The following is a 26517-nucleotide window of genomic DNA, read 5'->3' as shown; positions in this document are numbered from 1 at the left end:
CACCCCAGCCTAGGGAGATGCAAGCTGAGGAAGTGTTTCCACGACCTGAGTTCAAGTCTCATGGGTGGCTAAAAAAAAAAAAATAAATAAAAATATAAATTATTTAACTAAATAAAAAAAATAAAGCTCCTTGTTTTGGAATTTCTGCCAGTTTTCTTTCCTAGCCTGGGATTTGAACTCAGGGTGTTGGTAAATTTGTAGCAACGTGAGGGAAGTGTTGCCACTACTTGAGTTCAAACCCCTGCCAACCACAAAAGAAAAACTAAGTCACTGACCTCGGCAGGGTGAAGTAGATGTGGAGATGGGAGGGAAGGGATGGTAGGGGGAAAACAAAGAAGGAGTCAACAATGCTCAATAGGAAATGTACTCATTACCTTGCTCCTGTAACTGTAACCCCTCTGTAAAACACTTTTGCAATAAAAAAGTACAAAAAAAGAGAAACCATGTCATTCTCAGAGAAGCACTTTAGAGGTAAGGAAAGGATGTCAGAATAGCTGTACAAATTCTACACTGCTTTTTTAATGTTCAGTATGGAACTGAGTAAACATAACTGCTTCCAATAAAAAAAAGTAGTCACTCTCTTGGAACTGGGGCCAGTATTTCTGCCATTGCTAGGATTTGAGATCACTGTCCAGGTAACTCTTTTATGCCATGGGTAAAGGCGAAGCTCACTGTCCTTGAGGAAAAAAAATTCAGGCTAGAGTTCCCAGGGCCTGAATGAAGGCTCTGCAATGGAAAAAAATGTGTCTATACATGTTTAATATATGATATACACTTACATATGTATGTTAATTTCATATTATGATTTTTATTATTGATTTTGTATTTTGTTTTTCTTTTATTCATTTATTGATTGATTATTGTATTTAGTATTATTATACACATAATATTTATTACAATTTGCACATCTATAATAAAATTCTATACAATAATTTAGGATTTTGACTCATTTTTATTAATATTTTATTAAGTGTTGAAACGTAATACATAATTAAATGGAAGCATTTTTCACAGTCTTCACATGTTTAGAGTCTCTCCCAAGTATGAGCTTTATACAATCTTTGGACATCTTCCTATTGTGATTTCTTTAAATGGTTTATAGTAAGAAATCTTTTCCTGAGGATAGGCAAGTGAGGGATAAATTGTAAGAGTGGGGCTAGAAACGTGGCTTAGTGGTAAAGAGATCGCTTAGCATGCATGAATGCCAGGGTTTAATCCTCAGTGCCACATACTCAGAAAAATCCAGAAGCTGTGGAGTCGCCCAAGTGGCTAACCCTGAGAAAAAGGAGCTCAGAGACAGTACTCAGGCCCTAAAATCAATCCCAAGGACTGCCAAAACAATAGATGAAATGTCAATGTCTCACACATGGAACTCTAGCTTCTCAGGAGGCTGAGACCTGAAGACCACAGTTCAAAGACAGCCAATCAGGGAAAGCCTGTTAGACACTTATCTCCTGTGAACCACGAATAGACCCCATGTGGCACTGCGGCTCAAGTGGTTGAGTGTTAGCCTTGACTTGAGGGTCTAAAGGACAGTGCCCAGGCTTGAGTTCAAAACACACAATTGGGAAAAAAAGTGAGGGTTAATCAAGGTACTTTTCCTATTTGCTAATTATGAGAGCATCCATTGGAAAATGAACACTAATGTGTACCAGAATTGGAGTCAGAGCTTAAGGTTCAAGTGTGTAACACATCCATATGCCCAGCTTCTCAGACTCTATCATTGTAATCTTGTGTCCTACAGGGTTCTTAAAGGTCCAATGTTGATAGGCTTAATATGCTCCCCAAGCCCTTTGTGATAAGCAGTTGACTTGTATTGTCAAGGTCATCACAGTTCTGAATCTAGCAGAACACCAGTAGTTCCGGCCCGTCATCCTAGCTCAGGAGGCTGAGGTCTGAGGATCACAGGGTGAAGCCAGCCAGGGCAGAAAGGCCTATGACACTCTGACTTCCACTTCTGAAAGGTCAGATGTTCAAGAGCTTTCCGGGTTTCCCTTGGTCATGAGAAGTACTTGCATTCTAAATTTTCTTAGAGTTCTTGAGCTATAGAAGCAAGAAAGAAACATAATTGACGCATACTTCAGATTTCTTCAGCCCTATACTTCAGGTTTCTTAGTTTGTTTCTTTCTTTTTTTATTATTGTACGAGTTGATGTCTGGGCCTGGGTGCTGGTCTTGAGCTCTTTAGCTCAAGTCTTGTGCTCCACCACTTGAGCCAAAAGCCACTTCCGCCTTTTTGGTGGTCCATTGGAGCTAAGTGTCTCAAGGACTTTCCTGTCCAGGCTGGATTTGAACTATGATCCTCAGATCTCATCCTCCTGAGTAGCTAGGATGACAGGCATGAGTGACAAGTACCTAGCTTCCACTTCAGCTTTCTTAGTAGTGAATTGGAGATAATAGGCTAAGGGGACCTTTTGTGTCTGGGATAATTTGGAACCCAGATCCTCAGATCTCAGCTTCCTGAGAAGGCAGGATGAGAGACCTCAGCTATAGACCCCTAGGTTGTGGCCTTTGCAGAAAGGGGGTCCATGGCTCTACCCTGTGGAGTGCTAGTCATGAGCCCAAGAGGTAAGGGTGAGAGCTTAGGCCCCTAGTTCAAGGTTCATGACTGAGAAAAAACAAAACAAACAATTGTCTGTAGTAGACAACTCACTACTCTTCAGTAATACATAATTTTGTCCTTCCAATGGAGACATATCTGAGCCTCAATATTCTTGTCTGCAAAATCATCTCAGTGGGGAGATCTTACAAGGACCCAATGAAAGAATGCACCTGGTGAAGGACACAGCACATGGCACTCTTTGCATGACTCAGCACACAGCATCCTGTGAAAGACTCGGAACCCAGCACCAATGCAGGACTCAGCACACTGCACCCTGTGAAGGACTTGGCACATAGCACCATGTGCAGGACTCAGCACAGAGTACCCTATGGAGGATTCAGCACATAGCTCTTTTCCACAAGCTGTCATTAGACTTAGGGCGTTCTAATCAATATCACCATTCTTTGAGGAACATTTCACAAACCACAAAAGTTCACACCTAAATGTTTATTGGGATGTTTTATTTTTTTTGGGGGGGGTAGTCATGGAGCTTGAGCTTAAAGCTTGGGGATATTATTGTTCTAATAACATTTGCACAAGGCTAGAACTCTACCACTTCGAGCCATATTTCAAAGAGTCTAGCAGACTTCCTGCCAGGTTTTAAAGCCCCAGAGCAACCAGGATATCGGGGGTATGCCAGGATAAGCCAGGATGATGGGGGTAACCCATGGAGCTGGGTTGAAGCAGTTTACATCTGGCTAAGTCAGGTTAGGTGGCAGCTGTCAGCACCAGACTCCTAGCTTGCTCTGTTATGTGGTATTTGAAGTACTGTCCTTATATAGTTGCAGTTAGAACATAGTACCTCTTTTTGGCGGCAGTACTGGGGCTCGATTAAGGGCTTTGACATTGTCCCTAAGCATTTGTGCTCAAGGGTAGAATGCAATTGATTGAAAGACATCAGAACTTCCGTGTTTTCTGTTTATGTGGCACTGAAGAATCGAACCCAGGGCTTCATACTCACAAGGTGAGAACTTAACCACCGAGCCCCAGGAGTGAACGAGGTATAAATAGATAGAGATTGATATATATGTAAGCATTATATACACAGAAAGATGTCTGTATATTATTAGTTTATAGATATTACTCCCAATTATTACTTATTAAATTATGTCTCCATTTTATGATGTGTCCCAGTTAACAATTAATAAAGCATTAACTAAATTGCTCAATATCCTATTATTGTTTATCACATTATGTACATACATCCATACACATAACTTCATATTTTATAGAATGAGAGAGATGTCCATACATTATTAAATTATGCATCATGTGTTACTACCAATTATTAGGTATTTATATTTCCATGACATTTTTATTCTGGTAATACTTAATAAAATATTAAACTTAATCCACATCCTATAGTTTTTGTTTCTAATTTTATCCTAGAATGATTCACTACTATTTCAATCTGTTTTTCATTTATTGTAGTGACAACTCTTCCACCTATGACATTTTTTACATTTATGACATCCTATTACATAACATATAGATTTGCATCTGAATTATACATCCTACCTGTCACCGAGCACTTTCAAAGGCAAAGAAAACGTGTCACGCTCGGCTTCTCACTCTAAGATTACAATTTTTGGCAGTGGTGGGATCTAACTCAGTGTCTAGAAGGCTCGATTCATGAATGGCTGACTGTCAGCACAGCAGCCTCTAGACAATTCAGCTGCCAGGCACTTCCCAGGCCCTGAAATAGAATCCCATATGTTGACCCCATATTGTGCTTAGTGTACTTATTCCTTTCATTTTTTGTTTTATTCATTTATTTACCATTTATTTTATTGACTGTTATTACACATGAAATATTTATTACATTTATTACATAGGATATAGATTTGCCTATGTATGAAACTTCACACCTGATTCACAGGACTTTCACAGAAAAGGAAAACATGTGTCGCCATGGGCTTCTTACTGCATGATTCAATTTTTTTGAGTGCTGGCATCTGAAGTCACAGCCTACAAGGTCCAATTCATGAATGGATGAGTGTCAGCATGCCAGCCTGAGGCATATTGAGATGACAAGAATTTCCAGAACTTGAGATCCAGCTCTAGGAGTTGACAAAGTTAGAACAGTTGACATGCAGATGGTAGTACAAAAATAATTATTGATTTTTATAGAGTGCCAGGGATGTCTATACATTATTCAGTTATATAGGCTACATTCCTATCAATCCTTGGGTATTTAGTATACCTCCATGTAATTAATATTATTGTTTTCATCCTTAATTATTAATTAAATCAACCACTGTCCTGAAATTATTGTGTCCATGTAATTAATAGTATTATTTGAATGTGTCAAAAATATTCATTAAAATCCATTTGCCTCCAAAAATCACTCTATTTATATAGTAGTATTCAGAAACAACTAATTCAACCTTGCCATTCATAATTTTCCATCGATATTCCTATGAATAGGAAGGAGACTCTTAGGATCTCCCTCCATTGGTAGGGGTCAGGACCTGGCTTCAAACACAGGGCCTATGTTGCCATGTTGGCCTATGGCTTCCCTGGTAGTCTGCCAACCTTCAGCAATGCCAAGTTACCAACATTCGTCAACCGTGTCATTCAGACGCAGGATGGTCACCTTGCAAAGAAGACAAATGTAATACCGGTAGCCATCTGCAAGTTGCCAGTTTTTTTTTTTTTTTTTTTCTGTGTCACATTAATTATTTTTTTTTTCTTGTCAGCCTTTCGGTCCCAGGAACCCAGGTAGGGCTGTGGGTCCAGGGGCTGCAACCCAGCCTAGAGTGATCAAAGCTGAGGCAGAATTGCCATGACCTGAGTTCAAACCCTGTGCTTGACAAAAGAAAAATAGATACACATATACATACATACATACATACATACATACATTAAAAATATTTTTAAAAGTTATGAGGCTCCTTAGCTAAAAATTCATGCCATTTTTTCTGCCAGGGCTGGGATTTGAACTCAGGTTCTGGGTAAATCTGCAGCACTGTGGGGGATGGGAAAGATCACCGTTCTGGAAGACAAGAAAGTCAGGCCTGATTCTAGGGCCTGAATTAAAGTCTTAGCACTCGAAAAAATAATATTCGTATATATTTTAAGTACATGCTTTTTATTGACGTACACATTTTTACTGCATATTACAGTTAGTGTATTCATTATATTTTGTGTTTTATTTGTTACTCCTATATTTTAGTGAATATAATTACACATCCTATTACATAAGACAAAAATTTGCCTATGTATTCTACATCATTCCTGAGTCCCAGGAATTTCATGGATAAAGAAACCAAGTGAGACAATTGGCTTTTCACCAGGATTAAGTTTTTGGCAGTTCTGTGACTTGAACTCAGAGCCTAACAGGTCCACTTCGTGAGTGGGTAAATGTTAGCACACCAGTCTGATGCAAGAGAAGTTGGCGGGCAAATTTGAGGACCTGAGATCAACCCCTAGGAATGGCCAATACATAGATGATTAGACTGCAGTGTGTGTGTGTGTGTGTGTGTGTGTGTGTGTGTGTGTGTGTGTATGTGTGTTGTGAGCTGCTTTGGTCAGGGATAGCCCTCTACCACTGGAGCTACATGGCTCTACTTCTGGCTTTGTTGGCACTGAAGTTGGACAGTGATCTCAAGGACTTCCCAGCCTAGTGTGAATTTGACTATGATACTCCTATCACAGCCTTGTAAACATCAATGAGGACTGGTGAGAGCCACGGGTGCCTGCCTAATCATTGGTCTTGCTGTTCTTGGACAGACCAGTGAGTTCTCTATTCTTGAGTTAAAATGGTGGAAGCTGGAGCCCACAGTTGGAATCCTCGTCCTGCCAACTCCAAATGGAAGGAGATCCTTAGAAATTCATTCCTATCTATATGAATACCAATGGAACGTAATGTATGTTATGATTGAATGGGCAGCTCTTAAATAATTCTAGGATAAAATTATACACAATTATATTATAGGACACTGATAGATTTTAATCAATATTTCATGAAGCATTTAAACAATCACGTTCATTAAATGGAGGCATAATGAAATACCTAAGACTTGGGCGTCACATAGTATAAAGGTGCCATTTTTTCTGCTAGGACTGGGAGTGGAACTCATGGTCTGGGTAACTCTGTTGCACTGTGTGGAAAGGGGAAGCTAGACTTCTTGAAGTCAAGAAATTCATGTCTGTTCCTTAGGTCTGAAATCAATCCCCAGCATTAGAATACATCCTATTTTTTACATTTTAAATATATGATTTATATTTACATACATAGGTTGACTTCATATTGTATTCAGTGTGGTTATTCATTTTATTTTTTGCTTTATTCATGGGATTGTGGGGCACATGGGCAGCAAAGATTGTGCTGAGAGGAAGTTGAGTGGGCACAGCCCAATTGTTTACCTTAAATCTGATTGGATAAAGCTTCTCATGATAGGGTGTGACCTTTACAGTGATTGGTTGGTTCCTTTCCCTCCCCTTCCATGCCTCGCAGTTTTTCCCTTTAAAAGGTGCTTGCTGTGTGGTAATAAACGAGTTCTTGCTTGACTTGACTCCCCACTGTGTCTGAATGTCTCCTGGGATAAGGGAGGTTGGGGAATGGACAAGTGGCACACTTACCATTCCCGGGCCCCATCCATCTTTCGGGAGGCAAACAAAGACCCAACATGTATTGACTGTTTATTTTTTGACTAATATGGCACATAGAACATTGGTTATATTGATTAAATAGGATATAGATCTGCATATGTATTCCACTTATACCTGACACCCAGGACTTTCACAGAAAAGGAAAACGTGTCACCATCAGTTTCTTACTCCATGATTCATTGTTTGGGCATGATGGCATCTGAACTCAAGGCCTACAGGGCCAAATTCATGAATGTGTGTGTGTCAGCATGCCATCCTGGAACAAATTGAGCTGATAGGCAGTTCCCAGGATCTGAGATCGAGCACCAGGGGTTGACAAAATTAGAACAGATTGACATGCAGATCGTAGTACACAAATATATATCTTTACAGATTGCCAGAGGTGTCTATCCATTGTTCAGTTATATAGACTACATTCCTACCAATTCTTGGGTATTTATTATGCCTCCATGTAATTAATGTCATTAATTTTATCTTTAATAAACTATTAAGTAAATCAGTGTCCTGAAATTATTGCGTCCCTGTGAGAAATAGTATTATTTAATATTTCATAAGATATTAAATAAAATCAATCAGCTGACTGAAATCATGAAGTCTAATTGGGTACAAATATCATTCATGAGCATGTCATTCAACTGAGACATTGATAACATTCCATCATTATTCTTATGGATGGGAATGAATTTCTTGGTTCTCCCACCATCTGGAAGTGGCATGACTGTATTCGAACTGTAGGCCTATGCTGCCATGTGGGACTATGGCTTCTCCAATAGCCCTTAATTAAAAAAATATATTTAGCTCCCTGGTTTGCAATTCATGACATTTTTTCTGCCAGGCCTGGGATTTGAACTCAAGCCCTGGGTATATATACAGCACCGTGATGGAAGGGAATCTGAACACGCTTGAAGACAAGAAGGTCAGGCCAGTTCCCTAGGCCTGAATTCAAGCCTAAGAGCTGGAAAACATACTCCTTATATCCATTTGAAAGATAGGATTTATACTTCCATACACATAGTCAGTCCATATTTTGTTGGGTGTGGTTATTCATTTTATTTCTTGTTTTATTCATTTATTTACCATTTATTTCATTGACTCTGACTACCCTTCTACCATTTAGTACATTGTTTACATCCTATCACAGCATCCAGATTTGTTCTCCATCATGCTTGACACCCAGAACTCCCACAGAAAAGGAAAACATGTGTCACACTTGGCTTCTTACTCCAAGATTAAAGTTTTGGCAGTGCTGGGATGTGAACTCAGGGTTTAGCAAGCCCAATTCATGAATGGATGAGTGTAAGCTGTGAGTTGGTTCCCAGGTGCTGAGGTCCAGCCTCAGGTTTGGCTAAAACAATGATACATGTGTAGGCAGAGGATTGTATACAAATAAATATATATTAGTAAAGAGCGCCAGAGCAGTCTATCTATGATTGAATGACAACTACTACATTCCTACCAACTCTTAGGCATTTGTTATATCGCCATTGAAGGAATATTATTCTTTTTATGCATAATAACCTATTAATTAAGTTCAATCAGCGTCCTGGTATTATTGCATCCAATTTTAGACTAGATTGAACCATGAACGACTCTTTCAATTGGTATTCTTATGCATAGGAACGAGTCTTTTGTGATCTCCTGCCATTGGTATGTGTCAGTACTGGGATTTGAACCCGGGGCCTATGTTCACAGGTTGGCCTATGGATTCCCTGATAGCAAGCCAGCCTTCAGGTATGGCAAGTCAGGTCCACTTTGCAACCATGTTATTCAGACCCAGAATGGTCGCTGTGCAAAGAAAAAATCATAAAACCCTCAGCCCTCTGCCGCTTGCCACTTTTTGTGCTATGCTCTTTTTTTTTTCTTCCTGAAAGCCCTCTGAGTCTAGGATCCCTGGTTTGGCTATGGGTTCGAGGGTGCCCCACCCTAGGGCGATTGAAGCTGAGGCAGAGTTGCCATGACCTGAGTTCAAGCCACGTATTGGCAAAATAATGAATAAATAAAAACATTAATTAATTATTTAACTAAATTAAAAAAGGAATAAAGCTCCCTGGTTTTGAATTTCTATCAGTTTTCTTTCCTAGCCTGGGATTTGAACTCAGGGTCTTGGTAAATATGTAGCAATGTGAGGGAAAGTGCAGATTTGCCACTACATGAGTTCAAACCCCATGCAAATCCAAAAATAAAAAGTAAGTCACTGAGTTCTGCAGGGGGAGTAGTCGTGGAGATGGGAGGGAAGGGATAGTAGGGGGAAAACAAAGGAGGAGGCAACATGCTCAATAGGAAATGTACTCATGATCTTGCTCATTTAACTGTAACCACTCTATACAATATTTTTACAATAAAAATTGAAAAAAGTAGTGCTCAGATAAGCATTTTGGGGGTAAGAGAAAGGTGTCTGAATAGATGTACAAAATTCTACACTGCATTTTTTAATGTTCAATATGTAACTGAATAAACATAACTGCTTCCATTAAAAAAAATAAATCACTGTCTTGGAACTGGGGCCAGTATTTCCATCATTGCTGGGATTTCATCTCACCATCCAGGTAACTCTTTTGCACCATGGATGAAAGCAAAGCTCACTGACCTTCAGGAAAAGAAATTCAGGCTAGAGTTACCAGCGTCTGAATGAAGGCCCTGCAATGGAGAAAATTTTCTATGTATGTGTAATATATGATATATATTTACATATGTATGTTTATTACATATTATAATTTTTATTATTGATTTTGTATTTATTTTATTTTTTACTTTTCATTTTCTTATTGTTTATTGTATTTAGTATTATTATACACATAATATTTAGTACATGTTGTACTACATCTATCATCAATTTATACACAATAATTTAGGACATTGACTGGTTTTTCATTAATATTTTATTAAGTGTTGAAACATGATACATAATTAAATGGAAGCATTTGTCACAGTCTTCACATATTCAGAGTCTTTCCCAAGTATGAAGTTTGTATTCTTTATCTTTAGAATCTTCCTATAGGAATTTCTTCAGATGATTTATACTCAGAAGCCTTTTCTTGGGGATAGTCAAGTTGAGGGATAAAATTGTAAGGGTGGGGCTAGAAATGTGGCTTAGTGGTAGAGAGCTAGCTCAGCATGCATGAATGGTAAGGTTTGACTCCTCAGTGCCACATACTCAGAAAAAGCCAGAAGCTGTGGAGTGGCTCAAGTGGTACAGCACTAGACTGCAGAAAAAGGAGCTCAGAGACAGTACCCAGGCCCTTAGTTCAAGCCCTAAGTCTGGCAAAAACAACAGGCCAGATGCCTGTGGCTCACAACAGGAACCTTAGCTTCTCAGACGGCTGAGATCTGAAGACAAAAGTTCAAAGACAGCCTAAGCAAGGAAAACCTGTTAGACTCTTATCTCCAATGAACCAAAAAAGACCACATGTGGTGCTGTGGGGCAAGTGGTAGAGTGTTCGTCTTGAGCTGAAGGGTTCAGGGACAGTGCCAAGGCTTGAGTTCAAGACACAAAACTGGAAAAATAAAGTGAAGGTTAAGCAAAGTACTTTTCCTTTTTGCTAATTAGAACATTCTCTGGAGAAATGAAGGTTCACGTACACCAGAATTGGAGTTAGAACTTAAGGTTCAAGTGTAGCCCATCCATATGCACAGCCTCTCAGACTCCAGCATTATAACCTTGTGTCCTACAGGTTTCTGAAAGGTCCAATGTTGAAAGGCCTAATATGCTGCCCAAGCCCTTTGTGATAAATCTTTGACTTGTAATGCCAAAGTTATTACAGTTCTGAACCTAGCAGAAGACCGGTAGCTCATGCCCATCACCCTAGCTCAGGAGGCTGAAGTCTGAGGATCACAGGATGAAGCTAGCCAGGGCTAGAAAGTCTATGACACTCTGACTTCTACTGCTGAAAGGTCAGATATTCAAGAGCTTCCTGTGTCTCCCTTGGTAATGAGAAGTGCTTGCACTCTAAATGTTCTTAGAGTTCTTGAGCTATAAAAGCGGGAAATAAATATCATTGACAAATCCTGGGTTCAAATGAAGTTCTCAGATTCCAAGCCCTAGTCCTGTTAGCAGAAAGAACTCCAGTGTAACAATATTTGAAGGCAGAAAACAGTTTCAAAAGCCAGATTAGGCGAAGAGACCTAGGCCTACAGAATTAGGAGACAGAATGTACACACTCAACAGGGAAGTGAGTTGCAAAACCACTACATTCATTCCAGACACGGCCAGCAATGAGGGGAAACCTGAAACATTTTTCAGAGTTACACAAGGATCAGGCTTTTCTCAGCCTCTTCAAACAATGACCAATTAACCTTCCACCCTCAGGTGAAGGGAACTTCAGGCTATCTTTAAGTTAACAATACGGAGCATTGCTCTTTGGTCTTAGTGAGTGGGTTTTTGACTCTCCATCTGTCAGATTTGAAGGCCCTTCTTCTACCTCTGCCAGTCCACATCATGAATGCAAATCCCCAGTCCAAGGAGAGGCAGGGCCCTTTCTCTTCTGGCTACAAGTACCTGAGTTAGAACCTGTCTCTACCCTCTTGACTCTGGGGCCCTTGGCTGCCTGAGAAGTGGGAGACAGTCTTCTTGCTCTGTGGTTGCGTGAAGACCATGTTGGTGTCCTGGCACACTGCAGAAGGCCTCATGACTGGGGAGTGTTCCCTTCTTTCCTCCTGATATCAAAGAGCAATTCTGGCTTTTTCTTGAATGTGCTACTGAGGAATCAAACCCAGGACTTCTTGCATACTAGACAAGCACTCTCTCACTAATCCACATTCACAGCCCCCTCATCTTTTTCTTAATGGTAGATTTTGCATAAGTATGCTACCATTGTATGTCCCTAATTTTAATTTTCTGAATATTGGTTACTTCTAAGAAACCTTACCTTATCTTGCCCTGCCTGGTTTGTGATTGTTCCTACATTGGCCTCATAATAAAATATAAATAAAGGCTGCTTAGAGTGGCTTGCTTTAGGCAAATGGCTGAACAGATTGTTGTGCATATCTGTTTGTTGACACTCCTGGACCTTGAACTCAGGATCTGGGCACAGTCCGTGAGCTTCTTTACTTAAGGCAAGCACTCTAACACTGGAGTCATATTGCTATACTTCTGGCTTTGTTGGCCCTGAAGTTGGACAGGGCTCTCAAGGACTTTTCTGCCTAGGGTGTCTTTGACCATGATCCTCCTATCACAGCCTTGTAAGTATCAAGGAGGACTTCTGAGAGCCACTGGTTCCTGCCTAGTCATTGGTCTTGCTGATGTTCTTGAACAGACCAGTGAGTTCCTTATCCTCGGGTTGAAGTGGTGGGAGCTGGAGCCCATAGTTCGAATCCTGGTCCTGCCACCTCCAAATGGCAGGAGATCCTAAGAAACTCATTCTTATCCATATGAATAACAATGGAATGTGATGTATGTCATGATTGAATGGGAAGTTCTTAAATGATTTTCGGATAAAATTGTAAAAATTAGATTATAATACACTGATCAATTTAATTAGTACTTTATGAAACATTTAAACAATCACATTCATTAAATGGAGGCATAATGAAATACCTCTGAATTGGGTGTCACATAGTATAGAGGTGCCATTTTTCTGCCAGGACTTTTTTATTTAATTGTTATATCCCATTTTCTGAATGTAATTTGGTATATGAAACTAGGATATATTATAAATCAATTATTCAAACAGTTTTTATCAGAAATGTTTATAGCGAAATATAGAGATAAATCCAAATTATATATATTTTGAAGACAGGTGATTGGTTAGTTCTCTTCTCATATTCCCCTTGCCCTTCATGAGAATAATACACCTTGTAAGGTAATGCTTAGAATGTTTTGATGAAATAGGTTGACTTTAAACCAGTGCGTTACTCTATGCTGCATTTTGTTTACTTTATATCCAGAAAATCTAAATTCTTACTTTATCGTTTTTCTTAGGCTTTATACTCTTTAACAGTGGCTAAATTTAGGCTGAAGAATCTAGGTACAATGCAACTCATGCAGATAGGCTTCATCACTCATGAGACCCTGGTATCAAATTTTAACCAATGCTTACTGGTGTCATGCATATGAGATTTTGTGTATTATAAACAGTGGTTATTAGAATGTTTTTGGAATCAACATCATTTCATGGGTTAGGAACTGAAGAGAGACATTATACTCAGAACAAAATTTAAGGATGGACCCAAAATTAGTTACCAAGGTATACATAATGTAACACAATGTTTTAAAAATGCAAACTAAAGGAAATAATTTATGAAAAACATCAACATTTACAATAAATACAGTATCACTATAACTAATTTTTCTTCTATGCCAGTTGCAATATGGCTTACATAATGACTTTTCTGGTGATATGTTAAGTCTTGATATTTAGTTGGAGAAGTTATGTTCTTTCATATATTCATTTGTCAGATTAAAGAGGAAATGAATTCCATGCCAGAGTCAACATACATAATAATGTTACAGATGTATCCTTCTACTTTGCCAAAGTTTCAAATCAGCTTGAGAACCTGGGGTCTTTTTTTGGATCTAAATAAATAGGTGTGCAATTTTGTCAGTACTAGAAAGATTTTGACCACCATTTGTTGAGCTATTATTTTCCAGAAACTACTTCTCTCTTTTCATGAGATTTCTAATTGCATTTATATCATGTATTGATGTTCTCCTTTAGATTACCCACATTCAGTCTTCTACAAAGTGTAATTTGGAATAGTTTAAATTTATATATACTCATGTACAGTACTCAGATTCTATTAGTTGCATATTTTGTCTTGTTAAATCAGTAGGGATTAGTTCTCAATATGGATAATATTGGACTTATTCATTGCTTTTCTGAGTTTGTTAAGTATGTCATGATTTTGTTATTTTATTCTTTTAAATATGTGCAGATCCCACTCCCCATACAGTCACATTCATTTTAAACAATTTTATCCATTGAAGGTATTTGCAACAGTAGGTTCATCTACATGAATTTAATTACATATTAATGCAACCATATTTCTGAGACACAGTTATCTTTATGGCTCTACTTCAAGTTAACATGTATTTGTGGTTTTTGTGCTTAAAAAAAACTGGTCACAACATGTTTTTGTTCCTGGGGGATTCCTACTTTTTGGTTGTTTTTCCAGTTGTGGTGACTTCAACATATGTGTGAATTTTATTTCAATTGTTTTGTGTCAATATTTTGTTTCATATAACATAAATTACAAAAATAGTCAGTGATTTACAACTTTTCCAAATAGATTCTAAGAGAGACACTTGAAATTTTGTGACAACTGGGAATGGGCAGGTCTTCATAGTGGAGGGGATAGCAGAATAACAGACGTTGTTTGACATGATTTTAATTCTTCCTCCTCTTTCCTCACTATTTCCAATGGTATTACTTCAAACACTTCAGTGGAAAGAAAATATTTTTATCTGTATGAACTCAGAATTTTTGATTCAATTGGGACACATTATACATTTATATTTAATTTTAACTCGAAAATCTTCTTTCCTTCATTTAAAATCACAGTTGTGAATTTATAATGTTAAAGTAGAATCTACTAATTTATACGAAATGGTCCAAACTATTTTCACTTCACACTGTATGTAATATAGAATGTAATAATAATAATGAGTAATATAGTATGTAATAATTTCTTTTGGGGAAAGTCAACTACAGTGGGTTTTTGTGAGATACTGAGTAATAGTAAAACATATTTGATTCTAGTAAAAAATTCCCAGTTACATCTAAAAATTACTCATAATTATAAATTAAAGCTGAAAAATAACATTATTTATTAGAAAAAGCCAGAATTTTCAATAAGCATGCTTTTTAAAAATTGTCTTGAATCTGGGCTACAGTGGCTCATGCCTGAAATCCTAAGTACCCAAAAGTCTGAGATCTGAGGATAGTGGTTCAAAGCCAGTGTGGGCAGAAAAGTCTGTGAGACTCTTATCGCCAATATATCTCTTGAAAACTAGAAATGGCACTGTGGCTCAAGTGGTCAGTGTTATCCTTGAGCTGAAGGGCTCAAGGACAGTGCCCAGGCCCATTGTTCAAGCCCCACGACAGGTAAAAAAATTTGGCATGGATTTTTACTTTACTATTTCATGATTTTTAATGTGAAAATACATACAGAGCGTTAACAATTAAATGAACAAAGTAATGAGTACATTTCTTATCAAGCATTGTTGCCTCCTCCATTGTTTCCCCTTCCCATCCCTTCCCATCTCCCTTTCTGCCCCCCCCCCCCACCCCCGCACCAAAGTTGTAAAGTTCAATTTTCGACATAATGTCTTGTACATGTCATTGTTGCAACGGGTTCACATGTATCCCAATTCGTTTTTAACTTCCCCTCCCCAAATTATATCAACATCAAATACAGTGAAAATTGAGATTATACCGTGGGGGAGGGACATAAAAAGCAACAAAGAAATCATCTTGTAAATATGCTAGAAACAAGAGCAAGAAAGAAAAACAATTGGAGTCCTTATCTTGGTGTTCATTTCACCTAACATCAACTTGTCTGAGAGTTTGTGTTTATCTCCGACATATACTAGCTATTGCAAATAAGGGAAACCATGGAAGCTATGTTTCTTTGGGCCTGGATTACTTCACTTAATATAATATTTTCCAAGGCTTTCCGTTTCCTAACAAATGGGTCAATGCTATTTTTTCTGATGGAGGCATTGTATTCCATTTTGTATATATACGACATTTTTTATTGTAAAAATACCGTACAGAGGAGTTACAATTACATGGGCAAGATAATGAGTACATTTCTTATCAAGCATTGTTGCCACATTTTATCGATATATTCATCTACTGAGGGGCATCTGGGTTGGTTCCATATCTTAGGTATGGTATATAATACTGCAATAAACATAGTGATGCTGGTAGCTTTAGTATGGGCTTGTTTGTGATCATTTGGTAAATACCCAAAAGTGGGATTGCTGTATCATAGGGGGGCTCTATATGGAGTCTTTTGAGGAACCTCCATACTACTTTCCAGCATGGTTGAACAAGATGACAGTCCCAACGACATCCTGTCCAGCTTCTGTTGTTATTACAGTTCTTCATTATAGCCATTCTAACTGGGGTAAGGTGGTATCGCAGTGTAGTTTTAGATTTGCATTTCTTTTATAACTAGGGAGGTTGAGCATTTCTTCATGTACCTATTGGCTATCTTTCTTTCCTCTTCAGAGAAGTTTCTCTTTAGTCTTTAGCCAACTTATTTTTTGGGCAGTTGTTTCTTTGAGGATTTGTTGTTTATTGAGTTTCAGGTATATTTTAGATATGAGACCCTTGTCCGTTGTATGGCTAGTGAAGATATTCTTGCAATCGGTGGGCTTTCTATTAATCTTGCTAGCTATGTCGTTTGCCATGCAGGAGTTCTGTAATTTCATGCAATTCCATTTGTCCAAACTTTCTTTGATCTGTTGTGCTCCTGGGTCTCTATTAAGAAAATTTCAGCCCGAGCCAAGGACACATAGGTTATCTCCTAGTTTGTCCTGCAATGTTTTCAGGGTGTCTGCTTTGACTCTCAGGTCTTTCATTCATTTGCAGTTGATTCTTGGGCAGGGTGATATATATGAATCTAGGTTTAGTTTTCTACAAGTGATTAACCAATTTTGTCAGCACCATTTACAGACGAGGCTCTTTCTTCCATTCTATTTTTTTAGCTCCCTTATCAAAGTTTAGATGGCTATAGGTGTGTGGGTTCATTTCTGGGGTTTCAATTCTATTCCATTGGTCCTGAGGTCTGTTCTTGTGCCAGTTCCAAGCTGTTTTGATTACTATGGCTTTGTATTAGAGTTTGAAATTTGGTATTGATATTCCTCCAGCACTTTTCTTTCTGTTAATGATCTTTTATGCTATTCAGAGTCTTTTATTCTTCCATATGAATTTTTAGATTGTCTATTCTATTTTCTTGAGGAATGAGTTTGTAATATTGATAAACATCATATTGAATTTGTAGATAGCCTAGGGAAGTAATGCCATTTTCACGATGTTGATTCTTCTAATCCAGGAACAAGGGAGGTTTTCCAATTTCTAAGTTCTGTTTTTATTTCCTTTTTCAGGTTTTCAAAGTTTGCATCATAAAGATCCTTCACATCTTTGATTAAGTTAGTACATAGATATTTTATTTTTTATGGGCTATTATGAATGGAGTTGCTTTCCTGATTTCAGCCATGCTTTTCTCATTGTTGGCATACAGAAAAGCTATTGATTTTTGAGAGTTAATTTTTCCCCTGCTACTTATTCATAGGTTTTACAGAGCTTTCATCACAATGGAGTGTAGGATTTTGTCAGTGCTTTTTCTGCATCTATGGAAATAACCATGCGGTTCTTATCCTTGCTCTTTTTGATGTGGAATTTTATTAATTGATATGCATGTATTGAACCAGCTTTGCATTCCTGAAATGAATGCTGTTTGATTGTTGTGTATGACTTTTTGGATGAATTGTTGACATCGATTGGACCAAATTTTGTTGAGGAATTTTGCATCAATGTTCATTAAAGAAATGGGTGTACAGTTTTCTTTCTTTGATGAGTCCCTGCCCGGTTTTGGGATAAGTGTTCTGATGGAATCATAGAATGAATTCTGTAATGAACTTTATCAATTTCATTGAAGAGTTGGAGGAGTATTGGTGTTAGCTCTACTTTGAAGGCCTTATAGATTTCCGCTATGAATCCATCTGGTCCTGCATCTTGGTTGTTTCGGCATGTTAAAATTTGCTGGGAAAAGGTGCATTTCTGCCAGATTCTCAAAGTTATTCACACAATGGTTTGAAAAGTATTCCCTTATAATTTTTGAATCTTGGTTGTTTCTGTGACGATGTTTCCATTCACATCTCTGAGGTTTTTTTATTTTATTTGGGTGAGTTATTTTCTTTTTCTGATAAGATTTGCTAAGGGTCTGTCAATTTTGTTAATTTTTTTTGAAGTAACAACTCTTTGTTTTGTTGATTCCTTCTATGATGCTTTTGGTTTCTCATTCATTTAATTCTTATTTAATTTTAATTACTTCTTTCCATCTACTGGATTAGGGTTTATCTTGCTGTTCTTTTTCAAGGAGGTTCAGATGTCTTATTAAATTGTTGGTTTCAGATGTCTCCAATTTGTTGTTGTAGGACCTCAGAGCTATAAACTTGCCTGTGAGTACTGCCTTTGCTGTGTCCCAAAGGAGCTGGCAATTTGTGTGCTCATTTTTTTTTAATATCACGAACATTTGCATTTCCTTTCTAATCTCTTCCATGACTCATTGGTGATTCAACAGTGTGTTGTTCAGGCTCCATGTTGTACAGGACTTTCTTTGTTGGCTTTTGGTTGTTTAGTTCTAATTTTATTCCCTTGGATGCTGTTTCTTGGCTTTTACTGTGGTCTTGTTGGTTTTCTATGTGTAGGATACTTTTGTCTTTTGTAGGGCTGGTTTGGTTGAGATATATTGTTTCAATTTTTCTTTACTGTGGACAGTTTTCATTTGACCTCCAGTTATGAAGGAGAGTTTAGCTGAGTACAGTAATCTTGGTTTATAATTGTTTGTCTTTAGTGAATGGCATATACCATTCTAGGCTTCTTGCTTTAATCAGCTCTGCTGAGAAATCTGGGATGATTCTAATTGGTTTCTGTTTATAGGTGATTGTTCTTTTTTCCTTGAGATCTTTAAGGCTCCATTCCTTGGTCTGAATTGATCCTGTGCAGATTATAATGTGACAGTGGGATGTCCTGTTTTGGTCTGGTCTATTTGGGGTTCCATAAGCTTCTTATATCTGAATAGGTCTATCTTTTTGCATGTTTTGGAAGTTCTCTGCTAGAATTCGGTTAAATAAATTTTTTAGACCATTAATTTCTGTCTCTGGGTGCATCTCTACACCCATTATCCTCAGATTAGGCCTTCTGATGGTGTCTTCCAAATGTTGAATAGATCTATCATACTTTTGGATTTGTCTTGCATAGTTGTATGGTTTTTCTTATAAGATCTAGGCTGTCTTCAATCCCTGAGATTTGATCTTCTGCATGGTCTAACCTACTGTCAAGATTTTGTACTTTGTTTTTTATTTCTTTTCCTTTTAATTGGTCGGCTTTGTTGGCTTCAAAATCTTAGTTGGAGCTTTGTTTTAGATCTTGTATGAACTTCTTTACTTCCTTAATTTGGTGTTGTTTCTCAAATCACTTAGTTGATTGGTCGTGGTTTCCCTGGACACCCATTCTTTCTATCGGGCACCATTCAGTATTCTATTTGTGATTCCCCTGACTTCTTTCAGCTGTCTGTTTACGGATTCCATGAATTCCTCTATAGATCTTTGTGTATTCTCATCCTGCTCTCGTAATTCCTGTATTACTCTTTGATTAGTTTAGTCAAGTTCACACAATTCTAGTAATTCTCTATGGCTGTGCTCAGCCTGCTCAAGCATTTCCTGTATTTCTCTTTGACTCTTCTCAACCTGATTATGCAATTCCTGCATTAATTTTTAAGTAGCTTCCTAATGCTTACAAGATTCCTGTATTAATTTTGGTTTGCCTCCTCTCGCTCCCTATCACACTCACACTGAGTCGTTTGCAAGTTTTCAATCATTTCATTCACTTTGTTTACTAGTAGCGTTTGTATAGGTTTTTATGGAACTACTCTGGATTATCATTAACAATTCTGTCACTTGATTAACATGAGTGGGAGTTGAGATACCTGGACTTGCCATTTTTATTGTACTTTTAGGCTTGTTCTGCCCATTTGGTATGAAAGTAACACCAATTTTGTGCTAGAACACTATTTGAAGGCAAGCATCAACCAGAGTCCTGTAGTTGCACAATCAAAATGGCTGCAGGTACAATCTAATTCAACAGATACAATCTATTCAACATCAAACAACTATGTATTAATGGGCTACAATCAGAAAAAAAGGATTTGGCAAACCAGAAATCATTAGCTTTAGGAGGAAATGTGGGGACAAATAGGTCTAGAGAGATGTGGAGGGGTAAAAGGAGAGTAAATTTAACCAATTCCTAATCTCAGAGAGGGAAATGGATTGGACAGAATGACAGGAGAGAAATAAGAAAAATTGGAAAAACAAAAATTAATTTAAGGAGTGAAACATAAAAATTATGTACATTTAAAGAAATGATATTGAGAGAAAAAGGATAGGATGAGGGGAGGGGAGGGATAGAAAGGAAACATGAAAGGAAAAATTAAAAAAATAAAATTAGTTACTTGATAATTATGTAGGCATAAAAAGATGATACTGCTCTTGAAGTAGTTAAGCCTAAGAGGTTGTGAATTGAGTAATAAATTTCTGGATTAAGTATGTACACAGTGGGGGATAAGGTCTAATAATTGACGACAGGTGTATATCTGGGGATGAACAGAACAACAATTGAGTCATGAAAAAAAAAATACAAGGAAAGAAAAAAATGAAAACAATAAAAAAGGACCAAAAGGTCAAAAGAGATTAAACACATACACATACACATACACACACACACACACACACACACACACACACACACACACACACACACACACACACATACCCCAAAAATAAAAATTATGAGAAAAAAGATTAATAGAAAACACTTTTAAACAATAAAAATTTAAGAAAAGTTTCAAAAAACAGTTCCTTAATTTTTTGTTTTTTTGGGGGGGTGAATGGGAAGACCCTGTATCTCCTTGTGTCCATAACAAGTCTCTTTGTGGAGTCTCGGGTCTGCTTGTGGTGTTTGGTTTTCCTAAGACTTGATTGGTTTCTTAGGTCTCTTTGGGCCGACAGAACTGCTCTGTTAGGCATGTTTTTTGATCCTCCTCCCAGGCTAGTTCAGTGGGAGGGAGATCTGCTTGGAATATCACAAAAGAGGAAGATGGCTGTTTCCTCTAGTTTGGAGATGCTGTGATATGGCTAGGTTCTGTGTAGGGTTGAGGTCTTCCAGCAAACAGTAGCTTTTCCCTGAGGGGCTAATTCCTGAGACACTCACAGAGCCCAGCTTGGAGCTTTTCTCGGGGTTTATGTTTACTGAATTTCAATTGTTTGTCTAGGCTGTTGTAGGGAGGGGCAGTCTCAGGCTGTGTTTACCTGGTGAAGACAGTCACTTCTCTGTGTGCGGAGTTTTTTCTGCCTGGGCGGGATGACTTTCTCCTGGGTGGAACGGACATCATAACTGACATCATAACCTATTGTGTGATCATGGTATTTATGTGAAGGGATGGGAAGGGGAAACAAAGGAGGAGGCTATAATGCTTGGTAAGAAATGTACACATTATCTTGCCCATGTAATTGTAACCCCTATGTACAATATTTTCACAATAAAAAAACCTATTATGGCTTATTGTAATATCGTAATTGTGACCTCATCATCATTATGGCATCACCAACTAAGCATAACTTCAAAATATTATCACTCAATATTGTGACATCATATTGCCATTGTGATATCATTGTTCCATTGGGTTTTTCAAACCTATTTTGACCTCATAACATTTTACAAAAATTGTGGCCTTTGAGACTATTAACTTGTGAACTTGTACAGTTATGATGCATAAAACACAAGGCAACCCAATGAGGCACATTGAAGATAATTTTATTTACACGAGAAATGGGCCTGCATTTGCCTTGTCCTGAGCTGTACACTCAGTGACAGCCCAGCCCCAACCACCAAACCTCAGACGTCCAATAGGAATAGTTAATTGGTTTGCAAAACACCAACCCCCCAAATTATCATCTCCACGCTCCAAACTTTATTAGGTAAGGCTTTTTCCTTTTCCCTTATTCCTTCCTTGTTTATAGACCTTTCCTTCATTTCCCTTTTTCCCTTCCATCACTTCCTTCTTCTCTTTAGGCCTCTCCACTACACTTCTCTGCCTGGTGGCCAATTGGCTTCCTTCCCCTCCTGCTCTCCTTCATATTCCTCTTCTCCCAGTCTTTCCCCTCCTGCTGTCTCACTACTTCCTTCCTTGCAGGTTTTCCCTTGGTTTTCTCCAATTCCATTGCTCTGACCATGCAGCCTATATATAGGTTGAACTCCTCCATCACTCCAGTGGGTCTCCTACCTAACAGTTTTCAACCATCACTTCACAAACTGCCTGTTCCCCAATCAATTCTTCACAGCTCATCATGTGAGGATGACATCCTACCCCCTCCAGCAGCATGCCCTGCTCACTTGTGTGGCATGCCCCATGCACTGCAGTGGGCCAGGTCATGGGGCAACATTGATTAGTGGGCCCTGCTCATTATTAGGACCATGCTGCTTTATAGATCCCCCGCTGTTTTTCATGTCCAATGAAATCCTTGATTCTTTCTAACCAAATCCTAAAAATTCCCTTATTTCCACCCAATGAACAGGCTTAAAAGGTAAATTTAATAGAAAACATGTAAATTATAGAAACACACTAGTTAACACTAACACTTAGTAAGTCTTATCCTTAACAGTCCATCTAGCAGCCTTCTCTGTATATTGGTCCCCTACCTATTCCACTTTAGGCTGATGGATCCAGTGCTATTTTTGTGCTAATTTAATAGGCGACAGTGAAGTTAGGACCACCAAGTAAAGTCCTTGACACATCGGTTCCAATTCAGGAACATGATGAGTTTTTACCCACACCAGCTGTCCAGGAAAGAAAGAGTCAGTGGAGTTTCTTATTTTCTTTTTTCAACTCCATTTCTTAATGTATTTCACTTACCTGGGGTCTAGTTTTTGGATTTATTTCTGAAGTGAGACTTGCTAGAGAATAAACTAAACTACTCTCCCCAAAGAAATTTTCCTTCCAACTGGATTTAATTTCTTATTTTATATTTGAAATTTTTATTTTCATCCTAATGTTTATTTTAAACACTTTTGGTTATTATTATCTTGAAATAGTTGTAAAAAGAAGTTCCCATTCTACAAAACAGTACACAAATACAAGGTATCTGACAACATTGTGACCCATCCTACCTAACCCTTCCCTTCTCACAATTTTTTGTAAAAATTGAGATAGGTGATTACATATATTACACATATTTTACAGTATTGTGGAATTGTGATACTTAGTTAAAGTCACCAACACATTTTAACCTTGACAAGACAAATTATTGTCTTTTACAATCCAAATTATTTTTCCCACCTCAGGTGATATATACATTTTTTTCCTTTTGCTTAATTTAAGCTATTCCCTCTTTCCCTCTTTCCCTCTCATTCATCTCTTCCCATCACTGTGTTTGGGTTGCTTAGTTATTTTTCTTCTATGTCCAGTGCAGCTGATAGGCCCCTTTGTTGTATGGTGTTCCTCCTCCTGGCTTCCCTCCATTGCGTGCATATTTCTACCGTCTACATAGTCAAGAACATGGAGTCATTAATGGTGATACAACAAAATGAGTGGCTGTCCTTTGTTTCTGGAGTCCTGTTTACTTTGTCGTACCTTCTTGCATTTTGGCTTTAGCATCTACGTATCAGGTAGACCCTATACTGTTTGTCTCATTATTCTTGGCTTACCTCACTCAAATAATTTGGTGTAGTTCCATCCATTTCCCTGCAAATTCTATCATTTTGTCCTTTCTAATGGCTACATGTATTCCATTGTATATAGGTTCCACATTTTTTGGATCCACTTATCAGTTGTGGCTTATCTGGGTTGTTTCCAAATCTTGACTTTTGGGAACAGTGCTGCAATAATCAGAGAGGTGTGTATGTCTATGTATAGTGGTTCCTGTTGTTCAGAGTAGATGCCTAGGGTGGTATGGCCAGTTCATAGGACAGGTGGATATTTAGCTTTCGAAGATACCTCCAGACTGCTATCCAAAGTGGTTGTATTAGTATACATTCCCACTAACAATGCAGTAATGTTTCTTTCTTTGTGTCCCTTCCAGCATTTGTCATTGGCTGAATTTAGGATGTGGGCCATTCTGACTGGGGTAAGGTGGTATCTCCGAGTTGTTTTTATTTGCATTTCCCTTACAGCCAGGGATGATGAACATTTCCTCATTTGTTTCTTTGCCATTTTTAACTCTTCTTCTGAGAAGTCTCTCTTTAGCTTCCTTGATCATTTCAAGATTGGTTTGTTAGGTTTGTGAAGGGTTAGTTTCTTGACTTCACCATATATAATATAATGGATATTATAATATAATTGATATTAGACACTTGTCTTTTATATTGCTGGCAAATATTTTTCCCATTTCTTCCCATTTCCTGGTAATCTCTATGATTCCTTTTTTAGGCTTTTATAGTTTTCATGAAACAGACTCTCTATATCTTTGGTTAGGTTGATTTCTAGATACTTTTTTTTTTTTATTTTGAGGTTATTGTGAATGGGGTTGTTTCTTTGATTTCCCTTTCTATTTGTACATTGTTACTATACAGAAAAGCGACTGATTTCTGTGGGTTAATTTTGTATCCTGCTACTTTGCCAATTTGGTTTATAAGCTCTAAGAGTTTGGGGATAGAACTTTAAGGATTGGTAATTTATAAAATAATGCCTTCTGCAAAAAGTGATAGTTTATCTTCTTCCTGTCCTATGTGGATCCCTTTAATGTTTTTCTCTTGCATTATTGCTCTAGCTAAAAATTCCAGAACTATATTGAAGAAGCGTGGATAGAGTGGGCATCCTTGCCTTGTTCCTGTTTTTAGGGGAATTGGTTGTAGTTTTCCCCATTAAGTATAATATTGGCCTTTGATGTGCCATGTAAGACTTTTATTATCTTGTGTAATGTTCCTTCTATTCTTATTTTTTCCATAGCTTTTAACATAAATGAGTGCTGAATTTTACCAAAAGCCTTTTCTGAATCAATGGAGATACTCATATGGTTCTTGACCTTGGATCTGTTGATGTGATGGATTAGGTTTATTGACTTACATATGTCAAATCAGTCCCTGAATCTCTGGGATGAAGCCCACTTGGTCATAATATGTGATTTTTTTGGATATGTTTCTGGATTCAGTTGGCTGCAATTTTATTGAGGAGCTTTGTATCTGTCTTAATGAAACAGATTGGTGTGTAGTTCTTTTTTTGTTGGGTCTTTGCCTGGTTTGGGGATGAATGTGATATTGGCTTCATAGAATGAGTTTAGGATTATTCCCTCTGTTTCTATTTCTCTGAAGAGCTTGAGGAGTGTGGGTATTAGTTCCTCATTAAAGGCCTTATAGAATTCTGTAGTGAATCCATCAGGTTCTGGGCTTTTCTTATTGGAAGATTTCTGATTACTTCTACTATCTCATTGTAGGTAATTGACATGTTTAATTGATTTCTTTTTTCCTGGTTCTGTTTGGGCAATTTGTATTTGTTTTTTACAGGCAGGTAAAAAGTTTATTTACTGAACTGCTGCCCACACCATGTATGGTGGAGAAGCATGACTTAAAAGGAAGGGGAGCGACACACCTCTGAGCCAGGACTTATCTAGCCTAGGGAAAGGAAGAAGTGTGGTCAGGTGGGGGAAAGGTGTGGCCACACTGGATCTCAATGTTACCTCAGGGTGTGGGACCCTCCTAAGATCAGATGGGAGGCTTGTGACCAGAGGTGGCTCAGGATGTGACCTAGCAGGAGGGGAAAGTGACTGCTTCCAGGTCTGCTAGTTACCTATGTAACAGATATTGGGTGGAAACTTAGCCAAGAAGGAGGGAGGTGTTCCTATTCAGACCTTACATTCCAGCTTTTTGATAATTATGAAAAACGGTGAAGATTCTCTCTGGTTATTTCCTGTTTGCAAGGGGTATCAACAGTAGGGGTAAAAGGCTGAAATGAGATCCCATCTGAAAGAAGGCAGCAGGCAACAGCTGTCACTTTGGCAATGAGTCCTTAGATGAAGTCTGGAGGAGGCAATTCTCTTGGATGAAGTATGGAGAAGTCTCACGAGGCATTGAGGGACTGAAAAAAAAATAGTCTAGAGCAAATAAATAGCAAGAGGAATGACTTGGGGCTGAAAATGTTGGTAGAAATATCCCTATCTACTTCTGACATCTGGCGACTGGGTAGAGAACAAGTCAAGTGACAAAGGCAAGAATATAAATTCCTGTCCAGTTGAAAGGTAGACGGGTATGGACATTAGATGGGCAGTCTTCTTCTTCTATTAACCTCATGGCTCTGGTTAAATTTGAAATGGCAGGCACAATGTAGATGATGTGTATCATCTCCTCTTACACCTTTCCATGTTCCTTTGTTCTACAGACTGTCTGAGTCTAAGTGTCGTTGCTGGGATGGTTTCTCCCAGTTGGTATTCAAGGAGGTTTGAACTCAAGGCCTGGGCACTGGCCCTGAGCACTTCTGCTCAAAGATAGCACTCTACCACTTTGAGTTATAGTACCACTTGCAATGTTTGCTGGTTAGAGTTAAGAGGCTCTAGCCAAGCTTCCAGCCTGGCTTTTTGCAGGTTAGTTG

This window comes from Dipodomys spectabilis, unplaced genomic scaffold (genome assembly GCF_019054845.1).
Source record: "Dipodomys spectabilis isolate Male_0828 unplaced genomic scaffold, ASM1905484v1 ptg000185l, whole genome shotgun sequence".
NCBI lineage: Eukaryota > Metazoa > Chordata > Mammalia > Rodentia > Heteromyidae > Dipodomys > Dipodomys spectabilis.
Note: the sequence above shows the minus strand (reverse complement) of the source record.